At 46.0% G+C, this 19,320-nt stretch overlaps 1 protein-coding gene across 1 annotated transcript in view; it reads left to right on the top strand.

The window, feature by feature from the left end:
- The window catches only part of NRGN (neurogranin), a 50,685-nt gene extending 35,382 nt beyond the window's left edge, over positions 1-15,303 (top strand). The window contains exon 3 of the mRNA XM_079955311.1: positions 14,398-15,303. The gene's annotated coding sequence lies outside the window, so the exon portion shown is untranslated. The remainder of the gene's footprint in view (positions 1-14,397) is intronic.
- The last annotated feature ends 4,017 nt before the right edge of the window (positions 15,304-19,320 follow it).

Here is a 19,320-nt window from a genome sequence, read left to right on the forward strand (position 1 = left end):
TGCTAGCTGGGACTGATGGTACTTATAGTCCAAAAGATCTGGAGGGCACCAGCTTGGAGAAGGCTTATTTTAGCTATGGATTTCCATCCTGCACATGCAGTGCTGGGCACCTGGTTTAGACACCCTTTCAAATCAGGGTGGGGAACCTTAATGTGTCCAAGGGCCACGTTCCTTCATGGCCAACTGTCAGGCTTCAGGGACTCTGCTTCCTCCCCCACTTTGGCTGTAGATAAGCAGAACAAAGCAAAAGCAGTCCCTTACCAGTTAGAAATTTTAATGACCACAGCAAGAGAACAAAGAATCCATTCCTCGGAATGGCGGTGCTCTCAATTAAGGGTTCCACCCACTTCCTCCCTAGTCACCCACTTCATTTCTGCGCCTTGCAACCTGATCTTACAAGCCCTGTGCTTTCTGTGCTGCCACCTTATCCTCTGTCTTTGACCTTGGGCTGAGTGGCTGGATGCTTGCCAGTGATAGTGAGTCTGTTAACTCTCTCTCCCCCATTTCTTCTCCTCCTAGCTGTTCCCCACACAGTACTTCCCAACTTCTGCCTTCTAAACTATGCCCCTCTGCAAACCACTGTTCCAAACCTATACTATGCTCCTGGGAAGATTCAGGATCCTGATCAGGAGCAGGGGGAGGCTCCCACCATTCCTCCTCAGCGCAGCCCTTCTCAACACGGTCCCTGACCCCAACCTTCTGGTGGCCGCATGCCAGAGGTGGCGGGGGCAGATGCAAAGGGGCAGAGCAAATGGGTGCAACTCTTCCCTGCCATGCAAAAATCAGAGGAAGGAAGCAGCACCGTCACAGTTCCAAGGCACATTCCGGCCGATCAAAAACATTCAGGGGTGTGGCCTGTGGGCGGGTTTGTAACCTGGAGGGAATTGCACACCCTCCAAGTTTCTCTATTTCCCAGTGACAGTCCTGGAATTATGAAAGCTCCTGGCTTCTGATTTGATGCCGGAATGTCCCTCTTCCCGCAACCATTGCTGCCACCAACCAAGCTGGGAAAGGGAGGATGATCCATCGCTTGTCCTGAGCTGCGACGGCAGCAGTGGTGGCTGTAAGGGAGCATACTGCTGACTCCCCATGGCTTCTCCTCCCCATGGCTGCCACTGCTGGCCTCCCCCCTTGGGCAACTTGTAGCAGCTGCTGGGAAACAGTCAAGAAGGCGGCAGGGAGGCTGCGGTCACCAAGGCTTAGTCCCATGTGACATACCAACTCTGTGGGGTTGGAGTGGAAGAAAGGGAGAGCAGAGGGCAAGGAGTCTTGATGATGATGATGATGATGATGATGATGATGATACATGTTAAGTTGTGGGTGAACATATCAGACGACACAGCGATTCTTCAAACAGCTCTTCTTTATTCAGAGGCAGAACAGAACTAACTGAGGAGCTCAGTCAGCCTGCTTATATAGAGCTCCAGAACAATGTAACTGTTGCCATTTTCTAAAACTATCCAATCACTGAATGTCATTTTCGATCCTTCATTTGTATAACTATCTACAGTATCCCCCTGCTGGCCCAGTACATAAGAATACAGTCATACCTCGGATTGAATATGCTTCAGGTTGAGCTTTTTCAGGTTACGCTCCGCGGTGACCCGGAAGTAACGGAACACATGCATGCGCAGAAGTGACGAAACGCAACCCATGCATGTGTGGATGCATGTTACGTTCTACTCATCATGCGAACAGGGCTCCGGAATGGATCCCGTTCACATCCAGAGGTACCACTGTAATAGGTAAAAGGTAAAGGATCCCTGGACGGTTAAGTCCAGTCAAAGATGACTATGTGGTTGCGGTGCTCATTTTGCTTTCAGGCCAAGGGAGCCGGCATTTGTCCACAGACAGCTTTCCGGGTCATGTGGCCAGCATGACTAAACCAGTCCTGGTGCAATGGGACACCGTGACAGAAACCAGAGCACACGGAAACGCCGTTTACCTTCCCACCACAGCGATACCTATTTATCTACTTGCACTGGTGTGCTTTCAAACTGCTAGGTTGGCAGGAGCTGGGACAGAGCAATGGGAGCTCACCCTGTCACAGGAAATCAAACCGCCGACCTTCCGATCGGCAAGACCAAGAGGCTTGGTGGTTTAGACCACAGCCCCACCTGCATCCAATCATCATCATCATCATAATTTATTTTTACCCCGCTCATGTGACTGGTTGCCCCAGCCACTCTGGGCAGCTTCCAACATATATTAAAAAAATGATAAAACATTAAACTTTAAAGAAAAGCTTCCTTATTTAGGGTTGTCTTTAGATGTCTTCTAAAGTTTGTAGAGTTACTTATCTCCTTGGCTCAGGGGTTGCACAACTCCATACCCTCCAACATTTCTCCGATGAAAATAGGGGCGTCCTAAGGGGAAGCGGGACATTATGGGATCAAATTAGGAACCCGGACAGCTTTTCTAAATCTGGGACTGTCCCTGAAACATAGGGACACTTGGAGGGCAATAGCCTTTTCCTGCTCAGGGTCTCCAACAACTGGCGTTCAGAGCCATAACCCCCAGCTGTGTGAGTTATGCAGGGATATAAAAAAGTGGCCCCCTGTGATGTTTTAAACACCCTTATGGTATACTGGAAGGACTGGAGGCACAATTGCATGTGGAAAGATTTATTGGGTCTTCAAAAGGTCCTTGGATCCATGGAATTAAGACACTCTTTTAGGACATCGGAATTTGCCCTCTTCATTCCAGGCGCACAATTTCTCCCCTGCACAAATAGGCTTGCAATCCTATTCCGCAGCATGATTTCATTAGCTCAATCCATCTGGGGATATCGTTGGCATATGCAAAGCTTATATGCTTTCCCTGAAAGCATTTGCAGACCAAATGTACAGGTTTGCGGGGGAGGAAAGACGTTAGAAGGGAAATGGAATTTGGCCTTCTGACAAATTTAGATAGTATTTGATGTATAAATGCAACGTGGTCTATTTCCTTTCATCTTTTCTTTTTAAAATTTAAATGAAAACCCTAAAGCCATATTTGCTGATGAGTTGTTGCATGTATGCTGTGGAGTGCAAGTCAGATGGATGGAGCGTGTCTGACGCTTGTCATATGGGGACTGCAAATATTGATGTGAATTATTGACCAATGAATCTCAGCCTGTTGCCGTGAGGGGGGAGGGACGGAAGAGAGAGTGACTGGCCCAGCTTCTAAGTAATGCCAAATAGTTTTTATCACCCAATTGTGGTCCATGGAGCAATGATGGTCTTTGAGCCCCACTCAACAGCTGGGGATATCTGTACTTAGCTCTGCGTTTGATTAATTTTTTTTACTGATGACAGAGATGGAGGCTGTTTTGACTGGGGCAGAATTAGGCGTGGGTGACTCTGTCAATTTTGGCTTCTCATTTTTCCAGTCCCCAGTTCGCCCCATTCTATATTCTTTTACCAATGTACATGAAAATTTGTCTTTGTTTTCATACATGTTTCCCTTCATGCCCACAGTTTTTGCAAGTATTTTTGCCCAATGTATACGTTTTTGCAAGAACCCCCCCAAATTTTGTACATGTTTGTACATTGTGTACATCTTCAAGGTTTTGCTATTGACATAGGAAACCCTGAACAGCTGAAGATCAGAATACTTGGCAGACTGATTGCCTTAAGAACACTGGGAGCTGTTTTATACCTGTAATGAATCCAACCATTCGTCCATCTAGCTCAGTATCGCCTACTCTGACTGACAGTGGCTCTCCAAGTTTTCTCTCCCTTTTTTGCAATTTAATCTTTATTGCTTTTAAATATTGAATCCATTCACCACAAAAAACCCAAAGAAAAAACAAATCACATCAAATACACACAAAACATATGTTACATATAAAATAAAGTTCTTCCCTATGTTGAGACTTCCGTCATCCTCAGTATGGGTCCTTTGTTTCCCTGTCGACTGCATATTGTAGGACCTTTAACTTATCATACATTATCTACAATCTTTGTAGCATATCACACTGCAGAAGTTAATCAAAGCACGTCAAAGATTTCATATGTGATCAATGTTCTTTTAAATATATATCCCATTTTTTGTTAAACTTTTGGTTTGCCTGGTTCCTCATTTCTCCTGTCATCTTTGCCAATTCTACATAGTCAAATAATTTCGCCTGCCACTCCATTTTAGTGGGTATTTTGACTCCCTTCCACCATTTGGCTGTCAGCATTCTCGTGGCAGTGGTTACATACATGGATATCTTCCTCAGTTTGGCTCTCCAGGTTTTCAGACAGTATTCTCCCCCAGCCTTACCTGCTGATGTTGGGGGTTGATCCTGGGGACACTTCCCCATTGGGGAATACCCTGCTGGTCATGTCATGGTTGGCAGATCACAAGGAACAGCACCTTTTCCATAGCTCCACCAAGCCTCTGGACCACCCTCCCCCATGTGATTCGAGAGGCATCAACTAGGACATGTCTTAATTTGTTCAGGTGTCCTGACCATTAAGCTTTGGGTTGCACTGCTCAATATTTTGTTGCAGGATCTTGATCCTAAAATTTTGTAGACTGTATCTATTTTTATTGACAAGTAGGCAAATGGTGGGACGCGGGTGGCGCTGTGGGTTAAACCACAGAACCTAGGACTTGCTGATCAGAAGGTTGTCGGTTTGAATCCCTGCGACGGGGTGAGCTCCCGTTGCTCGGTCCCTGCTCCTGCCAACCTAGCAGTTTGAAAGCACAAGTAGATAAATAGGTACCACTCCGGTGGGAAGGTAAACGGCGTTTCTGTGAGCTGCTCTGGTTCATCAGAAGCAGCTTAGTCATGCTGGCCACATGACCCGGAAGCTGTACACCGGCTCCCTCGGCCAATAAAGCGAGATGAGTGCCGCAAACCCAGAGTCGTCCGTGACTGGACCTAATGGTCAGGGGTCTCTTTACCTTTTTAGGCAAATGGCTCCTGCCAACCTAGCAGTTCGAAAGCACGTCCTGTTTTCATTTTAAATGTGTTTATTTCAACTGGGCCTGATTCCTTATGTGTGTATGCATGCACTAGAAATCCAAAACAATCATTGAACCCTGCATGGTTTCCTCCATTTCTGCTTGAAAACAAGGAAAGAACCAGTTCCGCTTTTCACGACGACTCTGGTTTGTTTTTCCTTTCTCTTTCTTTTCTGCAAACTTCCCACATGTAGAACCAGCAAAGAGTCACAACTGTATGTCCTAGTTTTTAACGTGGCAGGCAGCAATCCTACATGCTGGTAGTTCACATGGAAACAAGGACTTAACGCCCCAGTGGAGATGAAGGAGCTGGATTTGAATTTGATTTCTTCCTTAGCAACACCAGGCTGAATGCCTCACATCAGCGCATGCTATTTTTAAAACCAGGCAGGAAAAAGGTATAGAAAAGTGGAGTAAATCAAGGGCGGATGCCGTTTGAGACTCTCGGGACTCTCGTGCCCACCGGTGCCTTGCCATGCAAGAAAGGATGAGTGTGTTTTATCGCTCACAAACACATGGTCACTAAGGCAGCAAAATAAAATATAATAAAATAAATAAAGCCTGTCTCCACTTTCCTGAGAAGAAGCCCCAGCCAAATCCAAACTTAAGAAATTTTAAAAGAAGGCAGGAGACAGACATAAGCCAGCTCTCCTTTTAGCAATTAGGCTGAACAGTCAGCGTGGGCGATATCTTCCAAGTGGAGCCTCGTTGCTCAACTCCAGGTTTCTAATTGAGATATTTATTGAGAAACGATTCTAAAGGAAAGGGAGTGGAAGAAGAAGAAGAAGAAGAAGAAGAAGAAGAAGAAGAAGAAGAAGAAGAAGAAGAAGAAGAAGAAGAATGTGGCTTAAATAATCCTTACACATCCTGTGGATTCCAAAATCAGTTTTAGGAGGGATGGCCCTTTTATTAGGCAGAGTGAGGAAATAGCGTTGGGCCCCAGAATAGAATAGAATAGAATAGAATAGAATAGAATAGAATAGAATAGAATAGAATAGAATAGAAGAGTTGGAAGGGCCCCTGAGGGTTATCTAATGCAACCCCCTGCAATTCCAGCAATTCCCCTTTTTTGGAGGACAGAACTGCGTATGCTGCATGGATTGGATTGTTCATCCTCCCTACACTAGCCTGGAGGTAGGGATTGGCAAATACAGTCATACCTCGGAAGTTGAATGGAATCCATTCTGGAAGTCCATCCAACTCCCAGAACCATTAAAAAACCAAGGTGTGGTTTCCTGCAGCCAATCAGAAGCCACAGAAGTCGTGCCGGACATCTGACTTTAAAAAATCTTGAAAACCAGAATACTTACTTCTGGTTTTTGATCATTCAGGAGCCAAAACGTTCGGCAACTAAGCCATTCGAGATCCAAGGTATGACTATACGGTGGCACCCCGGTTTTCGAATGTCTCAGAAGTTGAACGTTTTGGTTTTCGGAAGTAGAATGTGCCATGCAGCTTCCGTATTGAGTTTTCCATAAGTATTTGCTTCCGGAAATGCATGCTTCGGGTTTCGGAAGTTGAATGGTCTTCTGGAGCAGATTATGTTTGAAAACTGAGGTTCCACTGTAAAGTCATACATTGTGTTGTGTTAGGTTCATGTTGCATCTTTTTGGCTTGTGAACGTGGCAACCCCGGAAGTGTATACTTCCAGTTTTCACTGCGCACACATGTGCAGAAGCGTTCTGTGCACTCTGCGCATGTGCAGAAGCGTTCTGCGTGCTTCTGCATATGCAGAAGCACTCTATCATGCTCCGCGCTTGCACAGAAGTGCTGCTCTAGTTGCAGACTTTTCGGGGTTCGAACGGCACTCCAGAATGGATTGCGTCTGCAACTAGAGGTGCCACTGTATGGCAATTTTGGTATCTCTCAGTTTTTCGTTTTCCAGTCTCAAGTTCAGTTCTGCACATTTTTGCATCATTCTGTGAGTTAGTTTTTTAAAAAGAAATCGTGAAAATTCATTGTCATTTTGTTGTGAATTTCTCCTATCATTATTATTTATTTATTAAATTTGTTAGTAGCTTAATTGCTCGATCATGCCCAAGGCAATCTAAAGCCACTTAAGTTACAACAGGGACTTCCTAAGCCCCTGAAGCATTAAAGGGTGGTAAGGGGCTTCTTAGGGACGCGGGTGGCGCTGTGGGTTAAACCACAGAGCCTAGGACTTGCCGATCAGAAGGTTGCCGGTTTGAATCCCCGTGACGGGGTGAGCTCCCGTTGTTCGGTCCCTGCTCCTGCCAACTTAGCAGTTTGAAAGCACGTCAAAGTGCAAGTAGATAAATAGGCGGGAAGGTAAACGGCGTTTCCGTGCACTGGTCTGGTTCGCCAGAAGCGGCTTAGTCATGCTGGCCACATGACCCGGAAGCTGTACGCCGGCTCCCTTGGCCAATAAAGCGAGATGAGCGCCGCAACCCCAGAGTCGGCCACGACTGGACCTAATGGTTAGAGGACCCTTTACCTTTACTTTTAAGGGGCTTCTTGCCTGCTGCTTGGCCACATGCCCAGAACATGGGAGGGGGCTGCAGGAAAGATCACCCTAGCTCTGTCCCATTGCCATTCTTGTCCAACTTACAGAGGGCAAACATCTGCAATAGGGACCTTTTGTACCTGTGGAGGCTTTTAGACCCTGGAAAATGAGCTTTCATTGATGACTCCTTGCTGCAGAAGTTGATCTTCCACAAGCTGGAGGGTGGCAAAAAATGAAGCACCAGTGAGCTCATTTCCACTGCCTCTTTGACATGAACGCACAACAAGGACTATAGTGAATAAAACACTTGCGGGAAACGGACTTTGTTTTGTATTTTATACCGAACGGTTCCTCTCTCTATATTAAATATCAGGCTCTGCAAATGCATCAACAAACATAAAACAAGATAAGAATTCCCCAAGCGTGCAATAAGATTAAAATATTGAGGGTTGTATCTAAATGTGGCATTCAGTTAAAGTCCCTTAGGGTATCCTTGTTCTTCTGGAAAAAACATGTTGTGCCTGCGGAACATGGCTGTGCTAGACAATGTATACATGGGTTGTGCAAGAGATTGCTGAGTCTGTAGCAAAATGTCCAAACTTCCCTTTTGCCCCACGCTTGCTAGACACAGGTCTGGTCTTTAAAGCTCTGTGTCTGAGCACTTCCCCCCTGCCCCACTGCTTTGCCCCAGAAAACTCATGCTGAATTCGGTTTCCCCACAGACTGCTGTTTGCTCCGATTCAGCAGCAAAGAACAGGTTTTTCTGGGGAAAGCGCCAGGGCGAAAAAACCACATCACCCGTTGACTAGCATGTGAGCCCTTGCACTAGCAGAAAGGGAACACTAGACACAAGCCTATGTTTTAAAAGATAAGCAATGCTAGCTCACCTTTCAAGTATCAGTGCAGTTATAGGCTGCCATTATGGGATAGTTTTGCAGCAGCCCTGTTTGAAATACAAACCCCCAGAATAGGATGCAGATCCCACAGATTGTTACAGGATTAAGAGGACATTGCAGCAAATTCACTGTGAGCTCATTAAACAAAGGCAGCAATGATTAATGTTAAGTGTTGTTTACAATGATCATGATTAGAGTTGATGCTTCCCCCTAGCAAAAAGCATTACAGAAAACATCAAAGATGTGGAACTGGCAAACAGGACTGATCTAGAAGCAATCTGAGGCTTACAGACTCCCAAATGCAATTGTACTAAATGAAATGGGAAGAGACAGAAGTGGGTGGAATTCTCTTCCTCCCCAACACTGTAATATTTAGTGGTATTCCATAGCTGCCCACCTGCACATTATTGCAATTAGATAATATTCTAGACAACAGTCACTCATTCTTCTTGCTGGGTTCTGTAGGATGCATGACAGCTGGGAAATTTGAAAGCTAAAATTAAATATCTTTTGGTGTTGCAGCTTCTACACTTAGGAACCCCCTGACCATTAACACCAGGCAGGTTTTGGGTGCCTGCTTCAAACATTTTTTTTAATACGCAATATCCTATACAAACATGTAGGTATTGGTGTGTTTTAATCTCTTGCACTGTTATTTCTAATTATTTTTTGAATTGTTGTAACCTGCCCATGGAACCTTGGGAGTAAAGGGAAGGTAATAATTTTTATTTATTTTTTTATTTTTTAAAAAATCTTTCTAATGGTTTTTAGCTGTTTTTAATCGGTGAATTTAATATTTCTTGAAAACTGCTTTGAGGTTTTACCACAATCCAGTAGTATAAACATAAATGAATAAATAAAACACATTTGCCAGTTCCCCTTTTAGACATCTCTGCATTTGCAGTAGGGAGACAGTCCTGCAACCTATGGAGCCTAGACAACCACCGTTCTAAGTCATTTTGCTTTACTTCTGTACAAAAAGCAACTAATAGGTTTAAATAATGGTAATGACAATGATGAAACGACTATGAGAGACAGTTGGAGATGGAAGGCAGCGCTGTGCATCAGAGAGGGTGTTTAAATTAATAAAAACAACAACCCTGAGGTTCACTGAACACATGTTTATCGGAGGTTGCAGAGAGTAGGTTCCCTGCAAAGGAGGCAGATTTTGTATAGCTCTGACACACCTTGCGAGATTTCACAGAGGGAAGCGGGGACTTGCCTGTAGCAGCCCCATCCTAGGAGCATAGAAAGAAGCTGCCTTATACTAATTCAGTAGAGTCTCTATACTGATTGACAGTGGCTCTCCAGAGTGGTTTATAATATTTACTTACTTACTTACTTACTTACTTACTTACTTACTTACAGTATTTATGTACCATTTTTTGGGTGGACCTCACAAAACAGTTTACATAAGATTACAGCAAAGAACACCTTTTTAAAAAAGTTATAATAAAATGGAAAAGAGAAGTTTGTTCAGAAAAAACTGTTTCTGCTTCTTCTCCATTCCCCACAGGGCAAGATGGTCCTTCAGAGACCCCTGTGATGGGCACCTGGGACATTCAGCCAGCATGGCAGATGTTCAACTGCAGAGTTAGGGCCCCTCCCTAAGACAAATGCCTTGAGGATAGAACTATAAATGGCAATTGGCTATGGTGCCCATATGGCAGAACTTTCATGTTCTCTGACAAATGCTACTGAATACCGTTTGAATTGCTGCTGGGGTTGATGTTGCCCCATAGGGATGGCAGGTGGCGCTCTGGTCTAAACCACTGAGCCTCTTGGGCTTGCCAATTGGAAGGTTGGTGGTTCGAATCCTTGTGATGGGGTGAGCTTCCGTTGTTCTGTACCAGCTCCTGCCAACCTAGCAGTTCAAAAGTACGCCAGTGCAAGCAGATAAATAGGTACTGTTGTGGTGGGAAGGTAAACGACATTTCTGTGTGCTCTGGCTTCCGTCACGGTGTCCCATTGTGCCAGAAGCAGTTTAGTCATGCTGGGCACATGACCCAGAAAGCTGTCTGTGGACAAACGCCGGCTCCCTCGGCCTGAAAGCAAGATGAGCTCCGCATCCCTATAGCCACCTTTGACTGGACTTAACCGTCCAGGGGTCCTATCCTGAACTTTCTTGGAGGCATCTGCTGAGCTGTGTGGCTTGGGGGGAGAACAGCTAGATGCCAAGCAAGATGGACTTTTGATCTGATCCAGGCATCCCTAAACTCAGTCCTCCATCTGTTTTGGGACTACAGTTCCCATCACCCCTGACCACTGGCCCTGATGGGAGTTGTAGTCCCCAAACAGCTGGAGGGCTGAGTTTGGGGGTGCCTGATCTGATCCAACAAGCTTCTTCTCTCGGGACCTGTGGTCCTGTAGATGCTGTTGAGTTGAGAGCGCCCATCAGCCAGGATGACCAGCAGTCAAGTTATGATGGTAGGGGTAGGTCAACAATGTCATGATGAGACACAGAGTCCCCCCCCCCTTCCCATCCTTTTGAATGTACAATCACACCTTGGGTTGAAGTTGCTTCAGGTTGAGTGTTTTCAGGTTGTGCTCTGCGGTGACCTGGAAGTAATGGAATGTGTTACTTCCGGGTTTCGCCACTCGCGCATGCGCAGATGGTCATAATGACGTCTCACGCATGCGCAGAAGTGGCGAATTGCGACCTGCGCACGCGCAGATGCGAGTCGCTTTCAGTTCAGGATGCTTACGGGGCTCTGGAACAGAGGTACCACTGTACTAGCAATGCACATCTCAGTAAAGCTACAGAAGCAGAGAAAGGAACTTGGTGCCTAAAATGTCAGCTTGTCTCCTGTTTTGAGACACAGGTGCCAGGTTTTGCAGGTGGCACCAAGGCAGCAGTGCAACACCCATCAGTAGACCAGGGGAATGATTCACACCTCCCTGAGGATGAGAAAGGTGCCACGGCTTTGCACAGTATCAAGGCAATGCGAAAAACAAGAGCCACAGAACCAGAGAGAGAGAGAGAGAGAGGAGTTATCATCAGCCATCTGGCAGAAAATAGCAGGAGCCAGTGTTGCTCGCCACCCACACACCCTCTGCAAGAACTGTTTTCAAGTCAGATCCAAAGCCCTCGTCTCCTACACTTCCTCATCTGAATGGAGACGGCGAGTTCTCCGAATGCCTCCTTGGGCTTCCTGAGTGCCCCACTGCTTTCCTGCCTCTTTCCTAAGCCCGGTGTGCTTTCCAAACAACGCCCAGAACACAAGCTTCCTTTCCACCAGGGATCCGGCACAGCCAGTCCAGGCCTTGGATCATCATCGCAGCATTCATTCGAAGCGGGAGGGGGAGATTCCCCATGGCTCAAAAAAGGGAGGAGATGCTCGAGTTGCTTGCAGGTTATTAGCCTGCATTCATGTGAGCTGAGTCCCACTTGAGCGCCCCGGCCTGCCCAATCCAGTATACCTGAAGGAGCGTCTCCACCCCCCACCATTCAGCCCGGACACTGAGGTCCAGCTCTGAGGGCCTTCTGGTGGTTCCCTCCCTGCAAGAAATGAAGTTACAGGGAACCAGGCAAAGGGCCTTCTCGGTAGTGGCGCCCGCCCTGTGGAACCCCCTCCCATCAGATGTCAAGGAAATAAACAACTATCCGACTTTTAGAAGACATCTGAAGGCAGCCGTGTTTAGGGAAGCTTTTCATGTTTGATGTTTTATCGTGTTTTTAATATTCTATTGGGAGCCGCCCAGAGTGGCTGGGAAAACCCAGCCAGATGGGCGGGGTATAAAGAAGAAATTATTATTATAATAATCCACTCTGCTTGTTTACTCAGAAGTAAGTTTCACTGGGATCAGTGCACTTGCTTCCCCAAGTATGCCTTCCCCCTTCCCCCCTTCCCAACCTTTAAGTATTTTAAATCTTTTGTTGGAAGCCACCCAGAGTGGCTGGGGAAACCCTGCCAGATGGGTGGGGTATAAACAATAAATTATTATTATTATTAGTAGTAGTAGTAGTACAGTGGACCCTCTGGATACGAACTTAATTCGTCCTGGGGGTCCGCACTTACCCCAAAAAGTCCGTATCTGGAGGCACCAAGTCCGTATCTGGAGGCGCCACTATTGCACACGCACCAGAGCAATAGAGTGCTTCTGCGCATGTGCGCGGGGTGAAACCCGGAAGTATACACTTCCGGGGTTGCCGCATTCGTAACTTGAAATTACGTTACCCGAGGTACCACTGTAGTATGAATCAGAACTTGTGTTTTGGAATCACAGCTTGGAACATAATATATTTGTCAGTCTTTAGTTGCTACAGGACTCTCTTGTTTTTGTTGTATCAAACTAACCTACCCTTTAAGACAAGGGTGGTGTTTGTGCAGCCCGAGGGCCATATTGTCTACTGAGCAACCTTGTGGGGACCACATGCTAGTGGTGGGTGGAGACAGAGGCAAAAGTGGGCAGAACAACAAGGGCATTGTATCCTCCATCCAGGCAAAAATTAGGAGGCGGTGAAGCAGGATTAGTGAGGAGTGTGGCTTGGGACAGGGGGTGTGGTGTGGAAAGGGGGGGGGGCACAAAGACGCTTGGAGAGTCACATTTGGTCCCTATGCCTGCAGTTAGGCATCCCTGCTTTAAGACTGTTCAGCACAACACCAAAAAGAAGAAATTGGTTACAGAGGTACCTCGGGTTAAGTACTTAATTCGTTCCAGAGGTCCGTTCTTAATCCGAAGCCATTCTTAACCTGAGGTACCACTTTAGCTAAGGGGGCCTCCCGCTCCTGCTGCGCTGCCGCCGTGTGATTTCTGTTCTCATCCTGAAGCAAAGTTCTTAACCCGAGGTACTATTTCTGGGTTAGCGGAGTCTGTAACCTGAAGCATATGTAAACCGAGGTACCACTGTATTTCTATACAATTTAGGTAGTTCTGTCCCTATAATTCCCAAAAGAATAACTGCAGGTTATTTTTAAACTGCAGGTTATTTTCAGGTGCCCAGCAGAGGTGCCCAGGCCAGGTGCTAGAGGTGGGCCTTATTGGGACTCTGAAAGTTGGGGGGGGGGGGAATTATTACTATTACTACTATTGTTATTGTTATCATCATCATCATTGTTATCATTATTATTACAATTTGTATAGTGCCCTATGCCCATAGATCTCAGGGTGGTTCACAACATAAAAATCTAGTCTAGCAAGGTGCCTTAAAGTGGGCCAGCCCATTAGACTGCCTAACTCAGTGTTGTCTCCACCAGAGGTAGCTAACATGGCACCACTCAGATATTGTGGATGGCAACTCCCACCAGCCCCAGCCAGTGTGGTGAGCAGTCAGAGATGATGGGAGTTGTAGTCCAAGACATCTGGAGGTTTTGCAAAACCCCATTGGCTGCCCCTGTTCCGCAGTGGCCGGCAGCAAATTTTTAGGATTTCTGATGGGTCTCTCCCAGCCCTTCCTGAACATGCCAGGGTTACGAAGCAGATGAAAGACCTACATTGGCTCCCAGTACATTTCTGAGCACAGTTCAAAGTGTTGGTGCTGACCTTTAAAGCCCTAAACGGCCTTGGCCCAGTATACCTGAAGGTGTGTCTCCATCCCCATCATTGAGCCCAGACACTGAGGTCCAACGCCGAGGGCCCTCTGGCAATTCCCTTACTGCAAGGTCACAGGGAACCAGGCAGAGGGCCTTTTTGGTAGTGGCACCCACCCTGTGGAACACCCTCCCATCAGATGTCAAGGAAATAATCAACTACCTGACTTTTAGAAGACATCTGAAGGCAGCCCTGTTTAGGGAAGTTTTTAATGTTTGATGTTTTATTGTGTTTTTAATATTCTGTTGAGAGCTGCCCAGAGTGGCTTGGGAAACCCAGCCAGATGGGTAGGATATAAATAAATTATTATTATTATTATTATTATTATTATTATTATTATTATTATTATCTACCACTGAGAATTCAGAAATGTTATTTAAAGGAGAATAAGGGCAAATTCTAACTCATTGGTGGTTCCACTTTGGAAACAAACCCCTGCAATTTGGAGCTCCGAAACCTACCAAGAAATCTGGAGGGGAGGTTTGGAAGCAGTCCCTCCACGGGTCAGGAAGGAAGCTGTTGATGCAGGTCTGCGAATGCCAGAGTCAATATGTATCTTTCTATTTACAGTGTCTAAGAAGAAATGGAATGGCACAGAAGCATCCAAGCTGGTTTCCCATTGGTCCTCTCAACAGCACCCTTTCACTTCCAGAAGAACAATCACCACCCCATTGAGTCTGATCACAGAAGAGATGCAATGCTCTCCTGGACCGCCTTTCTTTTTAGAGCCGCTATCCCTATTCTTTCTGTTAAAAATAACAATCATATTGGCACTCCTTGCTTCCTCCTTTGCACGCTGTCTCTAACCCCTCCCTGTGTACATATCAGTTGTTCTTCAATTCCCCCACCCAAATTATATACACGTATATCACACCCACACCTGTGCAATATAGGACGGAGCTTTCTTTTGCAGCGCTCATAACCTGTAAGCTTGCCTCTCCACCTCTCAGTTTTTGGGGCCCTCCAGGCATTCGCTACTCAGTCCTGTATTCTAAGCAGTCTGAGCAGAGGCAAAGAGGCTATTCTTCTTATAGCTTGGCCTTTAAGCCTTTTCCATCACTGGCCAGAGTCTGGAGACAAGGCAGTGGAGCTGCAAGTGGTATGATAGTGGCTTGCTCTACAGCACACAAGCATGTATTTTGTCCCACTGTAATATCTGGCTCGATGGGGCATAATATTGGCTGCTGTTTTTAATTAGATCCTTACTGCATACAACAACACCATACACACATAAAATAAAACCACATTAACATCGCCTATGGCTGTGATTGTGAACGCAATGATTTTCTTATATCTCCATTCGCCCATCTTTCATCTTACCAATTAAATAACATTTTAAAAATAATGGAGAAGGAAATGCATGTTGATGATGTTACGGGTGCCACGTCGAGATGGGTTAACCTGTCAATTTTGGTTTCTCTCAGTTTCTCGTTTATCCAGTCCACCACATTTCTGCATCAGTTTTGGAATTCCTTTTTTTAAAAAAAGATTCTCCTGAAAATTCATCAGAATTTTAGCCTAATGTACACATTTTTATATGCATTTTTGCCTAACAGACAAGTGTTTTCAGTCAGTTCCCCCTCATATAATGCACGTATGGTGCTATTTTCACTAATATATGCCTTTGTCTGCCTAGTTTCCCCAATATATATATTTTTGTATACTTCATTTGTTTGGAGAACTACGTCACAAAATTCAGAGAAGGGCATGCTTCAAAAAATAGCTGTGCTTCAGTTCATATATTTTTCCTCATCCCTAACACCAACTCATATGTGTCCATCCCAGCTCTGTGTCCCCACCCCACCCCCTGTCCCAACACACAGAAAAATTGCAGCAGCATTCCTTGCCTGCTGAACTTGCGCCAGGCAGAAATCTGTACATAATGTTACTTGTGCAAGGAAGGTCCATTCAAACTATCTCCCCACGACTGAGGCTGCAATCCTGTGTTCACATACCAGGGAGTAAGTACCATTGAACTTAATGGGGCTTGCTTCTGAGTACCGTAACTATGCATAGGATTGCAATAAGGTGTTTTGTCTGTCCTCATTACAGGCGGCATCAAGTTTGGAAAAACACATCAAAATCCTGCAAAGCTGTTTCTGAAACCTCTCTCTCATACTACCTTTCACACTTGAAATTTAAAATATCTCCAGCTAGAAAGGAAACACCCTTTTCCTTGGTCAGCCCAGAGAGGTGTTCCCATAAAGCTTTTTCTTGCATGTTGCATGCTGATTTATTCTTTTGCATCTGACAGTTTTAGAAATTCTTTTTGAGGCGTTGCGCAACCAAGCTCCATTTTTAATCAGTCTAGCCTTTGTTGAACGTTCCTGTTCAGTTGTGGTTTGAAGGTTGAAATATTAATTCTGTTGGTGTCCTCAATTCTTGTCATGGTGTGGTGAGCCCTTTTTAAATGAACTTATACAGTAGCTGTAGGACAGCCATTGGTTACCTTTTATTCTTTGGGCCAGTAGATCATGGGGAGTGCTAAGTTGCTCCCAGTTATAAGCCTTCAGGTTCTTCATTTGCACAGACCCAATCTGATAGTCAGTGTGTATCATTCCCCCCCCCCCACCATGCAAGTTGCTTATTGTGGCTGCCCTAACCTCCTAGCCCCAAGTTCTGTAGGGCTGGCCCTACCATTGTACAGAGTGAGGCAGTGACTTCAGGGGTCAGGTACTGGGGTGCAGCTGTGGCTCCTGAGCTCCTCCCCCCAGCCATTGCCCTCTGTTGGAAGCCAGGATTGCATACACTGCCTCAAGTGTGATGGAGAATGTTGTCTCATCACCATTGCTGAGGCAAGATTCATGTACCAGTCCAGTTGGTTTGGGGAAGAGGGGCACCATTCTTGTCTTCAGGCTGCAAACTATACAGTGGTACCTTGGTTCCCGAATGGCTTAGTTGTCGAACAAATCAGCTCCCAAACGCCGCAAACCCGGAAGTAAGTGTTCCAGTTTGTGAATGTTTTTCGGAAGCCGAACATCCAACGAGGCTTACGTGGCTATCGATTGAGTGCAGGAAGCTCCTGCAGCCAATCGGAAGCCGTGCCTTGGTTTTTTAATGGTTTTGGGAGCCGAATCGACTCCCAGAATGGATTAAGTTTGAGAACCAAGGTACCACTGTAATGGTCCGGCCCTATAGTTTTGGGATCAACCGTGTAGTCAGGTTAAATCGTTTTGCCTTCCGCATTTGCTATTAACTCACCCTTGCAATTAAGCACTAGCCCAGAAGCCATCAGCAACCATGAAAGACTTGCAGCTGGTAGAGGAGGAACGGAGTGTCCCATCCCTGCTTTGCACGCAGGATAGGAAGGCAGGGCAAAGGAAGGGAAGAGCACTCCACAGGGCAGGCATTGGTGGGCACCTGCACGAACCCACTAGGGGCCCCCTGTCATTTTCTGGTGTTTCTCCCTCCTCTTCCTCATCCTGGAACTGTCTGTTCACCTGCTCTCTTTGAGCCTGCAAACCAGAGCAAGAAGACAAGAATAGCCTCCATGCCTCTCCCCATGCTCAGCTTCAGGGCATTGTGCCGATTGGGCCCAGAGGGAGAGAGCAAGTGAGAGAAGAGGAAGCCACTCAGTGTACCTTGTCATAAGAACATAAGAAGGCTTTGCTGGATCAGGCCAAGGGACCATTTTACAGTGCCCCCACCCCCCAATGCCTATGGGTAGCTCAAAAGCAGGACCTGAATGCAATAGCACACCACTTCTGTCCCTCCAATGCTAGCCCACAGCAGGCTAGTAAATATTTTTGCAGACAACCACTTATTATTGTTGTTGTTATTATTTGCAAGGCTGTATTAATCCGATTCCCCCTTCCCCCAATTGGCTCCCCTGACTCAATTCCCTCATTCTTGTTTTCTTACTCAAACCTCCAGCTTTATGCTCTCTATAGAGCACGAAGAACGGTCCAAGTTCTCTAACAGGCTGGCAGGTTAGGAAGAAGATGTGATCCTGGCTTTTTACACTTTCTTCTTCCCTCGCTTCTTACAGGGCTCAGAGCAGGCAGGAAAAGGGCTGAGGGGGTGGGGAAGAAGGCCATGGGATAAGCAGAAGAGCAAACTCAAGCAGTGACTGTATTCTCTGCTTTGAATTTGCTGGGCTTTTAGGAAGATTCTCTAGGTAGCAAGGAGGACTGTACACCATCCAACCATTCCAAGAAATGTTCAAAAGGCCTTGATAGCATGCAGGAATTTCCCCCCCTGCTTATTCAGCTACATTTTACACCACCCTACACTGTTGTTCCATCTGCCTTGTGAACACCCCACATTTCCTCGGCCTCTCTGCACCGTGCCCCACTTTGTAAGTCCTCTCTCTCTCTCTCTCTCTCTCTCTCTCTCTCTCTCTCTCTCTCTCTCCATCCATCCAGTTTTGGCAGGAGCTGGTGCAGCTGTCTTTCTAAATATCTTTTTAACATTTTGCATGTGATTGCTTCTACCAAGATGGAATGTTAATAAAGGAATGTTGATATGAAAATCTGGATTCTTTTTGTTGTTGTTGCAGCAGCTGCCCGCCATCTTGCCCATTGTTCCCAGGAGAACAATAAAACACACTGGTTTTATGGGTTCAAATAGGCCACAACTTAATTAGTTACAGATGTCAGGGGTTTGACTTAGGCACTGGGGTGAAGCCAGGCTATATCTTGACTTCTGCCCATCTGCAGGGAGTCCACGGAAGGGTAAACCACCGATAGGAGGTGCCCTATAATTTACATCAGATAATGGGGCAAGGAGAATAATGTGTTAAAGGCTCTTGTTTTGTCCTGGCTGGTGTGTACGCAGCACGACTCTGGAAGTAGCTGCTCCTCTGGCATGCTCTCTAGAACTGATCTCCTCTAATTTGTGCACAGTGGACGCTGGCAACAGGTTTGAGCTGTGTGTGTGTGTGTGTGTGTTTGTGTGTGTGTGTGTGTGTGTGTGAGAGAGAGAGAGAGAGAGAGAGAGAGAGAGTGTTTGGGTTGCCTGGACACATTTTTTGGCGGGGGCACACATTGAAGAAAAGAGATTCTGGGCAGCTCCAGGGAGAAAAAAATCCCCCAAACTGGGATACTTTGGGCAGCTGTGTCTAGCCTTAAAGCCAAGGATAAAGCCTAGGGTTGTTCAGTCTTAGTAAGATGGGGCTTAATACAACAAGACACCCACTGTTTATTTTTTGGGGGGTGGGGCTTGGTTAACTCACTCTTCATGCAACAATCTTCATGGTAAGGAAATGATTTTTAAAAAAGGAACAACACAAAATATAGAATCAGAACAATGGTAGTGGAAACACACGATGAGAGAAATCAAGAGCATTGACGCATGAACCTGACCATAAATAGCCTATGAATACAACAAAAACATATTAACAGTGTGCTTTAAAGGAGAAAATTCCTGGATTATCTGGTACCCTGCAACATGAACCTGTTTCAAGTTCCAAAGCTTAGGAGCCATCATTGAAAAAGCCTGATTGGCAGTCATCATCAGTGAAATACACCGTGGGAACCACCAGAAGAGTCTCAG

Source organism: Podarcis cretensis (genome assembly GCF_951804945.1).
Source record: "Podarcis cretensis genome assembly, chromosome: 15".
Lineage (NCBI taxonomy): Eukaryota > Metazoa > Chordata > Lepidosauria > Squamata > Lacertidae > Podarcis > Podarcis cretensis.